Genomic DNA, 16772 nt, shown 5'->3' on the forward strand with positions numbered 1-16772 from the left:
TAGATTATATCAGAGTAATTTTGTTTGTAATTTCAGATTAACAGAATTAGACACAGTAAAGTGCTCACATACATAGAAATAATGAAAGGCAATATGTTTTCCATTTGTTTTCATGATATAACATTTGGTGTTCTCTAGGCCATAAGCAAGCATCTTGGTTCACGGGTCTTCAAATTGTATTTGAAAAGAGTAATTTCTCCTTCTGTATTCCACAAAGACTTAGATTAAGCCAATATATTACATTACTTTTTTAAAGATCCAATATAAACTGGGACTGCTGATGGAAACAGTCCTCCTAAGCTGTTCCCACTCCTTAGGTCTTCCCGACTACCTTGGCTCCACACTTCACCCATTTGTTCTGCTGCACTGACTGCTGGATCCCAGGGAAAGCAGAGTTTAAAGTTAGTCACTCAAAGACAAAACATTTTGTATTCAATTTGAGAGCAGCAGTAGGTGAGCAACATGGAACGATGGAGTAGGAGTTTCAGAGGCTGGCTGTACAACCCGAAAGATCTGTCTTAAGCTTGAAGGAGAAGCAGGGAACGCTCAAAAATATTTTCCTGGACTGTCTAAAAGCTCCAGCTTGGAGTCTTTCAGACTCAAAAGCCTGATAGGTTGGGACTCGGAGATTTTTTCCACCAGCTTACTCACTGACGACTGATAAAGTCACAAACTTCTGCGTGAAAAAGCACTGTCCAACCTCCTGCATGGCCTTTTCTCCATCTGTGGCAGTGGCTGTGTGATCTATTTGCGTTCATATTGTATCTCAGCTCTCTAAGAGCTGCTACTCAGATCCCCTCAGAAGGAAATCAATGACATTTGCTCTGCCCCAAGCCATGGTTTTACATACAGGTTGCTCGACAGGACTGTGAGCAGTGCTGTTGTGCAGACAGCTTCTTCCCTGTTTAGCCCTTCCACTTCAAATTTGTTTCTTTACAGAGGCTGGAAATTAACTCCAAAATAAGATTTTTTTCTTTTTAACAATGGCTATTTTTAATTCTCTCTCTGTCCAGTTTATAGGAAAGGAAAATGAGATCTTGCTAGCTTCAGTTCTTTATTTTGGCCTGCTGCAAATACCTGAGGTGTCAGTAGCTCTCTTATACACAAAGTAAACAGCACCATTAACACACTCCAAGGAAGCAGCCCCCCAGCCTACTCTGAACAAAAATAATTACCACCAGCACCGACTGTCATTTGTCAAAACTCAACAGCATTCTTGAATCAGAATGTGTACTCAGTAATTTGTTTTTTTTTAAATGCAGTGACTTTAAACTAGTTCAACCAACACATGTAAGGTGTGTGTTGATGGCCTTGGCAGCCGCTGGCTTTCTAAGTGATAATTACTAGCAGTTCATCAGCCTTAGCAGTTTAAGACAGGCAGTTTGACAGCATTAGTGAACTGTGCTGAAACCAAACCCCAGTTCCCAAAGGGACTCTGATGCACACTTTTCCATTGCTGCTGGCTGGAGAGTTCCTAGAGCTCTGCTGAGAGCTGGCAGATCCTCTCCCTGGCCCCACACTGCTCTTGAGAGGAAAGCCAGCAGGGCTCCATTACATCTCCACAGCATATGCCATTAAAAAAATAATTTATTTTTACAATGTATTAATTGTGCCTCCACTGCCACGTGATCACAAATAGCTCTGGCAAACAACTGCACCTCAATGAATAAAAAGTTTGTCTGACCAAAGAGTAATTGGAGTTGCTTGGCGCTGAGGGTGAATGCGACAGTGCTCCAGCTGACACATCTTGCACAGACGGTCCTATCAGGTCTTCTGTACTCATTTGTAAACACAAAATACAGAGAGCAAACTTTTTGAGAAGCTTTGGAATTAAGAGAGAGAGGTTTCTGGGCAAACTGAAGTACTGGCCCTCCTCAGCCACTAAATGACTGAATTTATCTCCTAGTCCTTTACGTTCAGTAAGCCACAATAAAGTGTCTTTGGAGATGAACTTCAACAAGTTCTATTTTTTCCTTGAGCAGATGGAGAATTTTTATTAAACACTTCCACAGTCACAAAGTAAACTGACATCAAATGAATACTAGCAGAAAAAATATATAGATTTTATACTTTAAAAAAAAAAAGGAAAAAAAAAAAAAAAGAAGCAGCCTGGAAAAATCTTCCACACTGCATTAAAAAGCTGCAAGACTCGGGTGAGTTGAGCAAGTTCAGTCCCATGCATTAAATCTCTCAGTGCTACACCCTCTTCCAGACAACCTTCAGTGCTACTGATGTTTTTTGCTTCTACTAAGACAATTTCACACTGTGAATATTCACATGATGCAAACAGTTGTCAGCTATGTGTGGTTTTCCCCTCTCACAGGTTTTTACACCCGCTGTCTTTCAGAGTTTCTAACACCAATCTCTCCATGGCAGCAATTTCAAAATTTCTGCCACTAAGTAGAACTGCACTTTTTATTGTCATCCTGCATCCAGAAATCATGGTTCTCATTGCCAAGGATTTTACAGAGCAGAATCTTCACTAGGGAAAACCAGAAGCTCTACATCAAAAAGACCAATGCCACGAAGGACCCATAGAGATCTTGAGCATGGATGGTTTGCAGAGTTATGCATTTGTCAGATCACTCTTCCTACCAACATCAGTGGGAAAATTTCTATAAGCACTAGCTCCTACAGACAGGAGAAAAACAGAAAGCACAGCCAGCTGCTTCATCCTGCCAGTAAAATGGAAGAGGTTCCTTTCAGAGGACAAACAGTCAACTGCCGAATCCACATTTAAAAAATTACAACTGTTCTCTTCCAAACTAAAATACAACATCTTGGTGAAAATGCATAGCATACCTTCAGAGGCAGAGGAGACAAGCCATGTAACTTTTTTATCTGAAAACATCAGATATGAACTGTGACACTTTTCATTTTTACTATCACAGTCAGAGGCAAAGCAAACTTCAGAAAGAAAATGAGATGAAAACCCTGAACAAAAGCAAACCGTGGCACACAGTAGAAAAGCAGACAGGGATGCTGCTCCAGGTGACCTCCCCAATTGCTCCTATGGCAGGGGTGCTGCTCCCCAGCTCTGCAGGCCCCCAGCATAACAGCAAGTCTGTGCCTGGTTGGAGAATGCCTCTGTGCATTCTGTGGTGTTCAAAGAATGGCTGATGTTTGCTCTTCCAGCATGTCAAGGGAGGTATTAGTTGTAAAACTTAAGGAATGGGAGAGGAACTGAAGAGGAAACGCACAGGAGGGCAGGCTGATAGTGGATATGGGGTTAAAAGAAAAACTACCAGCAGGCAGGAAGAAATTCTTAATAAAAGGCGAAGAAAATGCAATTTCAGTTGAAGTCAGTGTCAGGTGATGATGCCCAGTTACTGAAGGGGAACTTCAAGGACAGTGAACAAGGCGTAGGTGGGAGATATGGCCACCCAAAACTCCCCACCAACACTCCTCCTTCGCATGGTTCCACCCACAACGCTGTCTGCAGTCACTGTTCCGTGAGGGCTCAGCCCAGCTCTGCACAGTCCTGCCCGAGTGCTTACTAGGGCATAGGGGTGCAGCTGACAGCATGTGTGAAAGCCAGGTCAGAAACACATGCAGGTTCTGGTCAGTCTTTCCTCTGCGAGATGTCCTGCGATTTTCACAAAGATTCTCCTCTTTCTCTCCATGCACATGCCCTGACTGATCACCAAGCAGAACGTCACCCGGTGAGAAATACCCAGACTTCACTCAGATGAGAAGGGAGGGGTATTCCCAGCAGAGCCTGTGTAGTTTCTGCATCACCAGTGTTTTGACAAGCAATGAGAGGCGTATGGCTGTGACTCGAAGATGTACATACAATATCATCAGCTGCATACCACCATTTGGCACACCTCTCTGAACTAGAGGAACCTGCAGGAAAGCAGCAGGGGTGAATGTCCCCTTTTGTAGGGCTAGTGACCAGTGTTGGCAATGGCTCTTGTCCTTGAGAGGCAGCCTGTGTTGCTGAGGGCATAGATTCCGGTCTTACCTCCTCTTCCATCACCCAAGGTTCTGAGCAACAACTAAGGAGATCACAGCCTTTTGGTAGTAAGTAGCAACCCAACAATTTCATGGCTTCATTAATATCTGTGCTCTTCTACTCTTATCTGCATGCTCTCACACTAAAAAATAGTATGGAGCTTTCTCAGCTGACAAGTGGCAAAGATGAAGATGGTAATTATTGAAATCCAAAAAAATTTATTTATAAAACTGGCTCTTAAATCCTATTCAATGTAAATTGAAATTCTTAAACACCTCTTTGGCTTTAGCCCTGAAACATCAAGAGAGAAGCCAACATTTTGAATAATCACTTGATTTCAACTTCAAAGTTCTTTCAACTTCATATTATTTCATGAAAGAGAATGTTATAAAATAACTACGTTATGCTTATTTAAAAAGAAAATGAGAAAGCCTTTGGTATGCACAAGTGAATTAAAAAAAAAAAAAAAAAGATTTTAAAGATCCAGAATTCACACTTCTGAATGTAACCTGCATTAGAAATACCATCCAGACAGCTAAACACAACTGTAAGCAGCCATGAGATTTATGCATGCACATAAAACGCAGAAGCTTTCATTATTAGTAACATGACTGACATGATTGACCATGCAACTCTCAGCTCACAAAACAGTAGCTGTGATTAGCTGTGGGTGTTTGGAAGAGGAAGAGTATTTGGTAGCAGCAGGGTCAGTGGGTGCATATGCCATTTTATTCTGTGGTTACTTTAGTTCCTCCACTCGCCCCAAAAGAGCATTCTATCGGCCTTACCATACTCAGGTGAGCATCCAAAACAAATTCAGGCAATACCTGAATAGGCTTTCTGCAACCAATTGGAAATAGCAGCTCACTAAATAACCCCACCTGCTTTGCAGAGGATGGCCTGAACATGGTTCTGGAGTCAAATGAACAGTCATCAGTTACCTCTAATTTAGAAAGAAAAAAAGTTTCCTTCTTTTCAAATATAGATATCTTGACAAACTGTTAGAGACCACTGTTTCTGCAGAGAAGTAAGAGAGAAGAAACACTTCCATCTATTCATTTGGTGAAAGCACCACCTTTGGGTGCCCCCATTAAAAAAGATGGTAATAATGAAAACAGATTCCTTATTTTCTTAGAAAGCTCAGCACAGGTAAAGGTAACTGGAGAAGAATGAAATCTTAAAAGCCCATCTGATCTTCTTATGAGAGACATGTTTGTACACTAAGAGCATGAATCTAATTTGCTCGAAACTGAACATTTCCCTCCCAGTGCCTAGGTTTGCTTGCTGTGAGCGAAGTGCATCTCAAACACAGAACAGCAATCCTTGCTGCCCAGGCAATATATCTCTTTCCTCCACACCTGAGCAAGAAGAGTCCTGAGCAGCACCACAAAAAGCACCACTACAAAGTAGAAAAACTGGAGACAGGACCTACTGTTATTCCTTCTTCAAGGCCACATGACTGTCAAGATAGCTACATTACTGCACCATTAGATATAAGCTCCTGCACAGGAGGACTTGCTCTGCACTTCACAGTAAAAACTGTTTCAGAGGAACAGATAATCTTTGCCTTTTATCCACCAATTTCCTTTTACAGTTATAAAATTGGTAGGCAGCACTGACACCTATATGCAGATTTGTCTTCAGACACGCTTCTGCCCCAAACCATCTCTTCTTCCTGTTCAGAAATTAAACCTTTTTTTCCATTTAGAAGATCTTCCAAGTTGGCTGTTGCAGCTCCATCACCTTCTCTTGCTCTGTGGTCACACCACAAGACAGAGACACACAGTTCATTTAGATGCCGTGTTCCATGAGATTGGATGTTTTATATGCCAGTGCTTCCTCTTGACCTCTGCCCCTCCAAGCCCACCTGTACGTGCACTTACTATCACTTGCTCAAGCCAGTAGTGGAGCTGGGTATAGGACAGCAACTATACAGATGACCTGCCTCTGAAGTGCTTCTCTTTTTCTCCAGTAAAGCAAATACAGGTGGTTTCTTTTGAACTTCTGTTCACTGTTTCTTTGGTATACATTGCAACACAATTCAGCTTCAGCATTTTCTACAGGAAATAAGTCATCTCCAATCAGCAAGTCACATGCTTACACTTGAAATAATTCTACAGTTATGCCAAGGGGTAGCTGAGAGGCAGCTCTATATTGCGTGGGAAGGAGAGTTCTGCAAGTGGTAATGGTGACAGACTGACATCTTGGGGACCAGTCTTCCACTGATAAATGGACAGCTGCAATGAACACTACGATGCAGAAAGTGGCATCTGTAAGCAGGACTGCATATTATCATCCTGCAGCTCAGAATATCTACAGCAAATAAGCCAGGCTTCACAGGAGTGAACACACTGAGGCTGACTTAACTGTTAATATAGGCAGAGGCAAAACCACATTCATCACCATTTCTACTAAACCACGTGATGACACAGTACTGTTTCCGATAGGGACAAGACTTTGCTTACGGTAACAGATCCGTGTCCAGTTTTTACTAACATGACTGATTAGTACCCCAATACTTCATACTCATCAGAACTTGGCTACATTATAAATCAACTAATATCGTCTACAAAGGCATTTATCTTAATTATGGAAAACACACAAAGAATCATCTTCTAAGACAGTTTGATTTCCTTAGTTATTCTGATTGGGTACTGATCACCTCGAATCTTTTCACAATTTTTATTAATACTATTCAGGTAAATAGAAAGAGACATTCATGATTGATTGCTTTAAGGAAAGAATGAGTCAAGATGTAAAAGATTGTTTATACCAGAGAAAAGAATGATGGAAAGACCAGCTAGCTTTAGATTTGCTTCATTTTATATAGCTCATAATGAGGCTAGAAAATGGGAGACTTGCAGAATTCCCTTTGCCTTTTAATTCATACAGAAAAAAAAAAAAAAAAAGGAACAATATCTGAAAACAAAACAAAATTGCAATCAACCAGCTGTGCTTCTCTTGTACCGCAGAAAGCACAAAACATGAGAGAATGCTAAATGTTGATAAATACAAAAGCCATGACCGCTGCACTGCACTAAACTTAGGAAAAGAACAGTCAGAATTCACTTCCAAAAGACCAAGCTCCTAACTCGTCAGTAACTTTAGACCCATCAAAAAGAAGTAGACAGTTGTAATTCTGTAGAGTTCATCTGTCTGAAAAAACTAACTCTCTGAAGTATTGTTTTACTGAAATAGTACACTGCTAAGACTTTCCTAATTTGGCAATCTGGGGTATTTGGAGTCCGTGTCAGTAATGCAAATCAGAGCACTTCCTTCCTTCTGTCAGTTGTCCAAAAGTTTTGGGAAAGGGATATTTTGGTATTTCCCCAAACATCCAATAATATAGAACAGACATGCAGAAATACAGATATTTTGTACTGGGTACAAGCATGAAGAGGAAACAGAGGATGAGAGATGAAGAGGATGAGCAGAAAAAAAGAGCAGACAGGTCTGAGATTTGGGAGCTTTCCAAAGAAAGCTAATTTTTATGGCTTACAGACTAAAGAAGTTCTCTATGCTGGTTTGTATTGCAGCATAATAAAGCATAGCCTGAAATGACATCCTTGCCAGTTTCCTTAGGCACCTTGCAGAAATTAAAAATTAGAAAACAAAGAAAGAAAACCATTTAGATGAATTCAGTAGATTAAGGGAAGTAATGCTCCTCAAAATATTTCATTACAAGAAAGCCTCAGCAGACACTTTGAATTTGCAGTCTTGATTCAGCCAGGATGAATGCGGTATGTTCCTCTACTCTTTGACCAGGCTCTGAAAGCAGAAATGTAAATGCAGCACTCAAGATGACCTCTCTGTGCTGAAAGGAGGGGATGTGAGAATGATGCTGGGCTCCAGAGAAGTTACATCAGCTGCCTCTGAGGTTGCCACTAATTTATAGGCTCTTTAGTACAGAAGTCACAGGGAGAAGGAAATGGGCCTCCTTCACCCACAAAACTGACAAGACTTAGAGGTTTCTTAGTGAAAATAGCCTCACCATCACTTTGCCAAACTGGACAGAAAGGGAATTAAAAACACTACTGTCAATTGTGAGCTATCTGGAATTAGAAACTGAGACCCTTCTGGTTCTCAGGCCTTGAAGTCTTAATTCAAACAACTTCAGGCAGAATTGTTTGTCCATCTCTCCAAGGAGCCATTATAATGAAGTCAGTAATGATGAGAAAGCAGATGATGAAATCACTGATGTATTATGTACACATACACATGCACGCAAGTGAATTCCTTGGAAATTAATCTAAACTTTTAAACCAAATAAGGATGAGAAATTATGCTGAAAGGTACTGAAAAAGTTCAGCTGGACTGAAGTAATTTCTGTTCATCTTGATCCATAAACAATGAAAAGATACACTGATCTGAACAGATGCTCTTGACAGAAATTTATTTCCTGTATCCCTAACTGGAATGTGTAAAGGCACAAGATGAAAGAGAAGCTGTGGCTGAAGGGAAGCGCAAGCCGTCCCGTTGTGTTGTGGTGTTGTGGTGTCACTCTGGACCAGGACACTGCAGGCCACGTTCAGTAGCCACATAAGGCTCACATGTGGTCCACAAGCCAGATATACACTGCTGGAACTAGACTCCTGGAGCCTGTGACATGGAGCAGAGCAGGATTCCCACTGTGATAGGAATCTCATGCATGAAGCTGCATGAATCGGAGACCTAATTGGTCAAGACATTCTTCAGTGTGCAAAGAACAAACAATAAATAAGGAAAATACTCTGATCACCTCATAGGCAGTACTACCAGCTCAGCACAAAATCTATTGTGTTTCTGGTTACCCAGTGAAGACATTTAATCTGTGCTCATTAACTTATTCCACTGCTAGTCTGAACCTCTTTAAAAGTGATAATAATGAATTTTTACAGTTTTTTTTTATACACACAAAACCAGAGCAGGTTATCTATCTATGCAAAACTAAACAAACATTTATGTTTGCTTGGACACTTAAAAAAATCCACATTGGGTGTGCATTTAAGGCTACATACAATATCCTAATATTCAAACTGGTAATGTGTCCTCAGTATTGTTTTCATCTGGCACACTGACAGTGAAAAGGTTCATATTTTACAATCACTGACTAGCCAATCTGTCACACAAAGCAGTGTAGCAGGAATAACTAATGAGTAAACTTGAAAAAAAGGGATGTAAAAAGGATGTTTACAGATTTCTGCATGAATGTGGTCTATTAGGAAGCTATAACTTCCTATCTATTGAGTGTATACTAGAAAGGCTGAGAATTATGATAGAGTCTTTTGTGGACAGGAAATGATCCAAAGAAAATTAAACAGATACAGCAATTTGCTGTCAAAATGAGAGGAAACACTTTAACCACTAAATAACCAAAAGCTTAGATGGTACTAGAATACCATTAAAAATAAGAAGAAAGATTTCTCTTAGACATGCACTCACTTTCTGAAGACCTATTCGATTCTATCCAGCTCTCCTGTATTTGATCAGATGGCAATAAGTTCCAGTGGGACTTTGACAAATTAACAACTGTAGGATTAGACACACATTTAATTAAACACAAAGCAATGTGATGTTATAGGTATGTTTTAAAAGCCTATTAACTTTAAGTATGATTAATGAGATAACCAGGAGATACATCCGCAATTGAAAAAAATGCACTACACACCCATTCACAGACAGAGAACTTGCAGGAAACAATAGCCAGTAATATTTCAACTCTGGGCTTCCACCTCATAATCAAAACACTGATTCATTTTTTTTCCTATAAAAATTTCATGACGTGAAATATAAACAGACACCACTGACCTTGGGGAAGAAAGACATCATCAGAAAAGATTATATACTTAAAATTTTAATACTTGCTTTATCAATTAAAACCCAATCTAGATTTTCAAACTGCAGAAGGTATTTTACATATGGCAATTTTAATCTAAATTCCACAGGAAAGGTACTTCCCATCTGTAGCTAAGCTCACAGTGCAACAGCTTCATCAAAATCTGTTCCTCAGCAGCCATGATATCACTGCACATGCAGCCATGCACCCAGCAAGCACAAAGAGCTGTTCACTATTCATGATAACTGGGAACCAGCACATTAAAAGGGACTGAAATTGATTACAGTCAGAGGTTCTCTGCTTTTACAGAAACTCTTGCTTAAAGACTACCACAGAGGAGCCTTTTCTCCAAAGAAATTGCACTATTGATGTCAAGTTCTGCTGATATCAAATAGAGGCCTTCCCATTAACTTTGGTTAGCTCATGATCAATCTCTACATTTCCGTTGCTACAGTTAAAACAGGATGGCAAAGAATCAAGATTCAGCTTATGGCTAAGGCTGGTGGTTTGTCACCCTGCCTGCATCAACACTTGCACACAGCAGGGCTTGCAGCCCCCAGATCCAGGAAGGAGGCTGCACATGTGATGGGGGTGCTGCTGGTTCTGGGTACAAAACAGTCAACTAATGGTGCTGCTCTGCTCCCAGTTCCTGCACAGTGTCCCTCTGATACACAGCAGCAGCATGCAGGTTGTCTTTTCCCACCACGGCTATATTGACATTTTTACATGTATTACAAAATTACTCATCTACAAAGCAATTTTGAATGTTTTAGAAAATAATACTTGTCATTAACAACCATTTAACAGGGCATCAGGATACTCCCGTAGGGGAAAAAAAAAAAAAAAGTATATATAAAAAAAGTTTAGTTCTTATTTTTGTCCTTCTTGCTGTAGCTCCAACGGTGCCAAAGTTTTGGCATCCTTGCCACAACAGTGCTGAGGTTCCTCTATGATTTCACCAAGATATACATCTGCTTGGTATGTCACCAAGAAATGAAACTCATGCTACCTATTTATATTCAGAAAGGCAATCAAAAAAATAAGTAAATCAGGTTTTGCTTTCAGCTATTCTGAAACAGTGAAAAATAAACAAAGTCATGTATCTAATTCCTTTTGCGCTATTTGAAGTGGACTCAAAGTTACAGATCCAGCACGGCCACAGACACCAACAAACAAAGACAACTCAAGGGAATTCAATGATCCTGAATCCATATGTTGTAAATGATAATAGAAGTAAGTTTATTCAGGAGTTTCAGCTGTCATGGACATTAAGAATTGAGTTTAACATGTATATAAAGATAACTATAGACCGTACTCAAGTTAAATCATTTAGCATAAGAGGAACAAGGTCTCTTTCAAACCAGCCTTCTGTCCTAGACTGCACTAACATGGCTGCAAGGAACATCTTTAACAGACATCTTTGCTAACGGAAATATGATCTGTGTAGCTGAAATTTCATGAAACTTGGGCCAGAAGTTCCACTTCTAGGTCCAAGATGCTAACAGCTACATGTCTTGTAGCTTTTGAGCTTCTGATAGAACATGCATACATGATGGTATCAACTCTCAAGCATATTTTCACCCTGTGTGGCATGTGCAGAAGGGAAGGAGCAAGTAACTTAACGTAAGGGCAGAACACACAAACTCAGAACAGTTGCTACTCAAAAATCTACCAGCTGCAAGCATAGATCCCAACTTATCCCGTGCTGACTTGTTTGCCATTACGAGAAATAAAATATTAAGTGGATAGCAGTCACAGCACTCATTTAGTGTAGTTCTTACTAAACTAAAGTTCATGCTAAATCACCTCTAAAAGAAATTGCAGGCAATTTTGTTTTCTTGCAGCTATTTACCAGTGGCAAATATCTTAGGAGTTAATTTCCCAGTTGGAAGCGACCAAGAGGATGAAACTGTACTCCTGTGGATACACAGAAAGAAAGGAATAGTCAAAAGCTGCATGCATGCTTGCTCAACAGAAAACTTTGTATTGTTCTTTATCTTGCCATCTAATTAAAAAAATACAATGATACAGCCTCATTAGAACTCACATTCTCGATCCAAGCATTTAGAAATGTTTTAAGGATGAAAAAAAGGTTCAGACTCATACAAAAAAAAACCAAAAACCAAAAAACAAAAACCTAAAAATGAAATACTCAAATGAAAAAAATCATGATGGTTTTCATTAAACACTCAAAATAATTCCTAGAATAAAATAGAAAACCAAATGGCAGTATTAATAAACATATTGCTAAATTAAAATATTAATTATCAGCAAAGACAATTTCCAGTGCAATTCTCACCAAAAAAAAGAAACAAATCCGCCTACTAAGAAACTGGTGTACGCAACTGCTTTCATATGTGAAAAACTGATAAATGCACACAAATGGGCCAATCTAGTAGTCATTCTGGCAAAGGAAATGTCTCTGAAGCTATGGCATTTTGCATGTGAGCAGTTTAGAGGGCACAGCTTGGGTTGCAGAAGATAAAGATTGCACTGCCAGGCATTGAAGAGAAGAATAGAAACACAGCTCCAAATAACGAACTTCTAAAGGTCAGATTCAATTAAGACAAATTCTCCTGGCTTGTGCAATGAGATCTCATCAAGTTTCCAAAACACATTTCAAAGCTACCATTGACTAGTGAAGAAGTAAACAGGATTTTAAATTTAATTTGGCCAAATCTAGCTCCTATTAGAGCTACTGAAATGTGCACAATAAATTACTGAATTGCTTCAGTAGCCAAGATGATTCCAACTTTCTTACGGCTGCCAGCAACATATGTAGTGGAAGCAGCTATCTTCAGCAAATACTTGAGTTTGATGGAAAACAGTTTCATTTCTATCAAAATGACACAAGCTTGGTCTGAATAAATTCACAGGAAGAGAGAAGCTAGAAGCTGATGCTAGCTGGAAAGAAGACTAAAAGTTGAACTCTCTGCCTTGCTGTCAAATGTTCTAGTGTGAAGCAGCAGATACAAAAGGCCAGTTATGTCAGAGATGAATGCCTACTGAAATTGTGCGCTTGGTTTTACTTCTCAGGACTCAAGCACAGCTCACCCACAGAGGCTGTAGATTCTCCCTCCTTGGATGGTCTCCTTCACAGACCATCTGGACACAGTCCTGGTTCAAGTGGTTTGAGCAGAAGGTTGGACAAGTTCACCTCCAGAAGTCCCTTTCTACCACAGTCACTCTGTGATTCTCTGATCAAGTTTTGAAGAATCTCAGGAACACCAATTGATGGATGAAGGTGATTAACAAAGCCTTACATAAAACTTGGGCAAGGGAGAATGAGGCTTGTTCACCCATACACTCTCAGCTTTACATAGGGCTGGAGATGATGGAGGTCCATAGGCTCCCCAGCTCCAAGCACATCACAGGCCCAGCAGAGGTGGCACAGAAAGGGACCTCCACTGCTAGCCTCGTGCCTCGGCCCAGCCCAGCCTGTCACAAACACTCACACCCTCCTTCTACTCAGATCAGAGCCAAAGGGCTCATCCAAGGCAAGACTCAGTGGTACCAGTGAACACATCGCCAGAGTCTCCCTGGCAGTTAGGGATTGTCAGAACACAGATATTATTCAGAAACCACAAACACTATGATACTGAGTGAAGAAAAGCTCTGAAATAAGCAATGGGAGGCAACGCATTTATTTTGATACTATTTTCTGTCTTACATACCATAATGATACTTGTTTATAAACTTCTTTCTTCCGGAGGTTTGAAGTGTTAGGTTTATACATAATTTTCTTTCAGAAAGTGGGGGTCTGGCAGTTTTGACCTGATTTTGCCATTTCACGAGAGCTGTCACACTGAATAGTCTGATGAAAGGAATTTCAGCTGAAGCCTTTTCCATCCTTTCTACTTCTTAGAACTTATTCTGAAGCACTTCAGAGACTGCCAAGGCATCCCTGCGTTGCTGTCCTATGAAATACAGCACAGATACAGATTCTTCTTAGGATTTCAAAAATAATTAAAGGCAAGATACAACAAAGGAAGTGCAGAAGAAAGGAAAATGTGACAGAAAGGACACAAATCCATTATAAACCAATACCTGCACATTTAAGTTTGTTCAACAGATCTTTTTCCATGGTATATACTTAGCTACAAAGTTAATTTGACAGAATAACCCCGGGGGATCCTTTATTCCCAGTAAGCGATGTGGGCAAAGTTGATCCATTCCATTTCAGAATCCTACGTTTCAATGCCCTTCTAGAACTGAAAGTCATTCTGTTTTTTAAAATTGTGGTAGGGATAATGGCTGACTAAAATGAATACAACTTCTGTGGTTTGCTGAAGGAAGCTCTCTATTTGATGGGATGGAGTTTACAATCACTCTGTTAGCTGTTCATTATCGGTAGCGGTTCCTTGCTTATTTATGGAAAAACTAAAAGATGACAACAGAACTAACCAAATTAAAGAGAAAGAAAAGTAAGGCAGATGACTTTACCAGGAGGAACTGTTCCTGCCTCCTGGAGGTCTGAAATTACCCAGGGCCTGGTCTCTGTGGTCCCAAAGGGTGCTGAGGGAGTGGGCCGAGCACCTGCACTGCCCTAATCTATTGAGTCAGTTGTTAGAAAATGTCCTCAACAGGAGCTGTGATGTCTTAGTGAGGGGTAGGGGCACAGTCAAGGTGGTATTGAGGAATGAAATCAAGGGTTGCACAGCCTGCTGGAGCTTCCTTACAATATGTTTTCCCACTGACAACACATTTGCCTGAAAGATGGCAATGCTGCCTTGACAGCTGAGCTCCGGGACTCCTTCATCCTCAGGCAGCACAATGCAGAAGGGGGAGCCCACAGCAGGTCCCCTTTCCCTTGCAGCATACTTGTGAGGCAAAGCTGCTCGGAGGAGCTGCCTGCAACTCCCAGCAGAGGTATGGCAAGCGTTGTCCCCCCACCCATTTCCCCCAGAGCAGAAAGCTCCCTTCCTCAGCACTTAAATTATCACAACTGAAAACAATGAGGGTAACACTAGGTTGCAGACAGAGTAATTCCTGTACAGATACCACATAATGATGAAATATATTAATATAAATATGTATTTTTTATGGAAACGCATAACTTATCACCACTACTCTCTAGTGCATTTACTGTTTCCAGAGTGAGGGAAATGTTCATGAGGCAAGAGCAGTTTGTCATTTTATCAACAGCTCCCAAACCTCCAAAAATACTTGTTAACTATATCCATAAAAATTACAGACCACAGCCATGTTTGCCTTGTGATTACTTTAAGCTAAATATATCTTCTCTTTGAAGCAGAAAAAATTTTTCTGAAGTTTTTACCAAGTTTTTGACCACAGATTTTATATATAACAGTACAGATTTAAAACTGATTATACCTCAACCAGGATCATTTCTGGAAACACCCACTTGCCTCTTGGATGGGTTTACATTTGATTCAATCACAGTAATTGTACAGCTCTTACAGTGCTCAGAACTCCTCAAGAATACAAAGAGTATTGCAGAGGTTTCCATTTATAGATGAGTGAGTTCCAGAGTAGTAATCTTGCATCATCTTCAGAAAAGCCCATGTGAATGGATGGTGCTTGACAACATTTGTCCCCCACAGAGCCATCTGTGTAGGTGAGGTGCTGGTGAAGTGAGCATAGGACACGACTCTGTGTATTTCAACCCCTCAAGGGGTGGACAGGCTGGGAGGGAGATGGAGCTCTAAAAACAGAACAGAGTTGGGCATCACCTGGAACACTAGGCACCATCGCAATCACCCCATCAAACAGAGGGACTGGCTTAAGGATAAGGTGGACATCGGTGGCTCCGAAAAGACCAGTAATGACTTGTAGGATGGAACAGAAGATTAGGATTATATTAACTGAGAGTTGCAAAATAAATACAGAGAAATACATCAGGAGAGCGGAAATTAATGATATCCATCTCAAATTCAGAAAGAAAAGGTACAACAGAAATTAGGCCACAGTAGAAGGAATATGTTTTCATGTGAGCAGTTAGCCTGTTGAACTCACTGTCAAGAGAGAAATCCGTAGGCCTAGAACATCAATCAGTGTCTGCACTCTGTTACATGGAACAGCATCCAGTTTTGCTGTAATGCTGGCAAGTGTTAGAAGGGCTATCAAACATCATGTGTACAGTTTTACTACAGTCTAATTACAAAGAAGCTAAGAGATGTGCTTTTTTCCTCCCTGTAGTGTTAAAAACCTTTCCTAAAGCTCCATGATCCAGTTAAGTCAGAGACGGGTATGTGCCACGGGTATGGGTAAAGGTGGAACAATTCTCTGGCTTTTATTTAACATGCAGAAAAAGAGAAAGCTATGGGATGATGCCAGCAGGAAAAAAAAAAAAAAGTCCAATCTGAATTCTGAGATGCAAATTTAAAATTCCAAACCTTGGAGAGTAAAGCAGTAATTTACATTTGGGGCTATCTGTAGCCTTCCAACACATTGCTCTTCATTGCTTAGGAAACCTTTGCAACTGTTTAGACCTTTTGTGCTGAAGATCTATGTATCAAGCCTAGGCTGAGTTTTCTGAGGAGCTGCAGCCAAAACATCCCGGTCACTTTGAAGAATGTAGCTAGGCAAAAACAAGAATCTTTTATTTGGAGAACACAGGGCACTGAAACTCGTCCCAGTGCAAATGCTTGTTACTACCCCACTTCTGAGTACTCAGTGTGGAATCTGGATGCATTTCTTCATCTGCAGCATTTTATCCAAGGGTTCTGGTAAGCTAAGTGAAATGAAAACACCATTCTGATCACCCTTTTGCAAACTTTTCCACTTAAAATGGGGGATAAGGGAATGCGTGGCTGGGCTGCTAAGTCAAGACATGGAATTAAGATCTCTCAGTCACTTGATCAGCACAAGACCCAGCAGCACTCACTAGCACAAAACCACGGCACTGGGATATGCAATACTTCCACCCCACAGATAAAAACAACTTTAACTAACGTCCACTGAGAGCTCTTACCGGATGAAGTTTGAAGAGATATATATTTGAAGGAAAAGAGAGAAATACTAAAACACAGCCCATGCCAT

The 16772-nt window shown here is 40.4% G+C and overlaps 1 protein-coding gene across 4 annotated transcripts in view; it reads right to left on the reverse strand.

Annotated features, from left to right (window-relative positions):
• Nucleotides 1-16772, reverse strand: part of FYN (FYN proto-oncogene, Src family tyrosine kinase) — a 127848-nt gene that overhangs the window by 89096 nt on the left and 21980 nt on the right. The window contains exon 1 of one of the 4 annotated variants that reach the window (XM_042818972.1): nt 11623-11647. The exons of the other annotated variants lie outside the window; for them this stretch is intronic. The gene's annotated coding sequence lies outside the window, so the exon portion shown is untranslated. Of the gene's footprint in view, nt 1-11622; nt 11648-16772 lie in introns of those variants that run through there. 4 annotated transcript variants of the gene reach the window in all.

Source organism: Centrocercus urophasianus, unplaced genomic scaffold (genome assembly GCF_019232065.1).
Source record: "Centrocercus urophasianus isolate 14NV4802_14NV808 unplaced genomic scaffold, USGS_Curo_1.0 seq_10, whole genome shotgun sequence".
Taxonomy (NCBI): domain Eukaryota; kingdom Metazoa; phylum Chordata; class Aves; order Galliformes; family Phasianidae; genus Centrocercus; species Centrocercus urophasianus.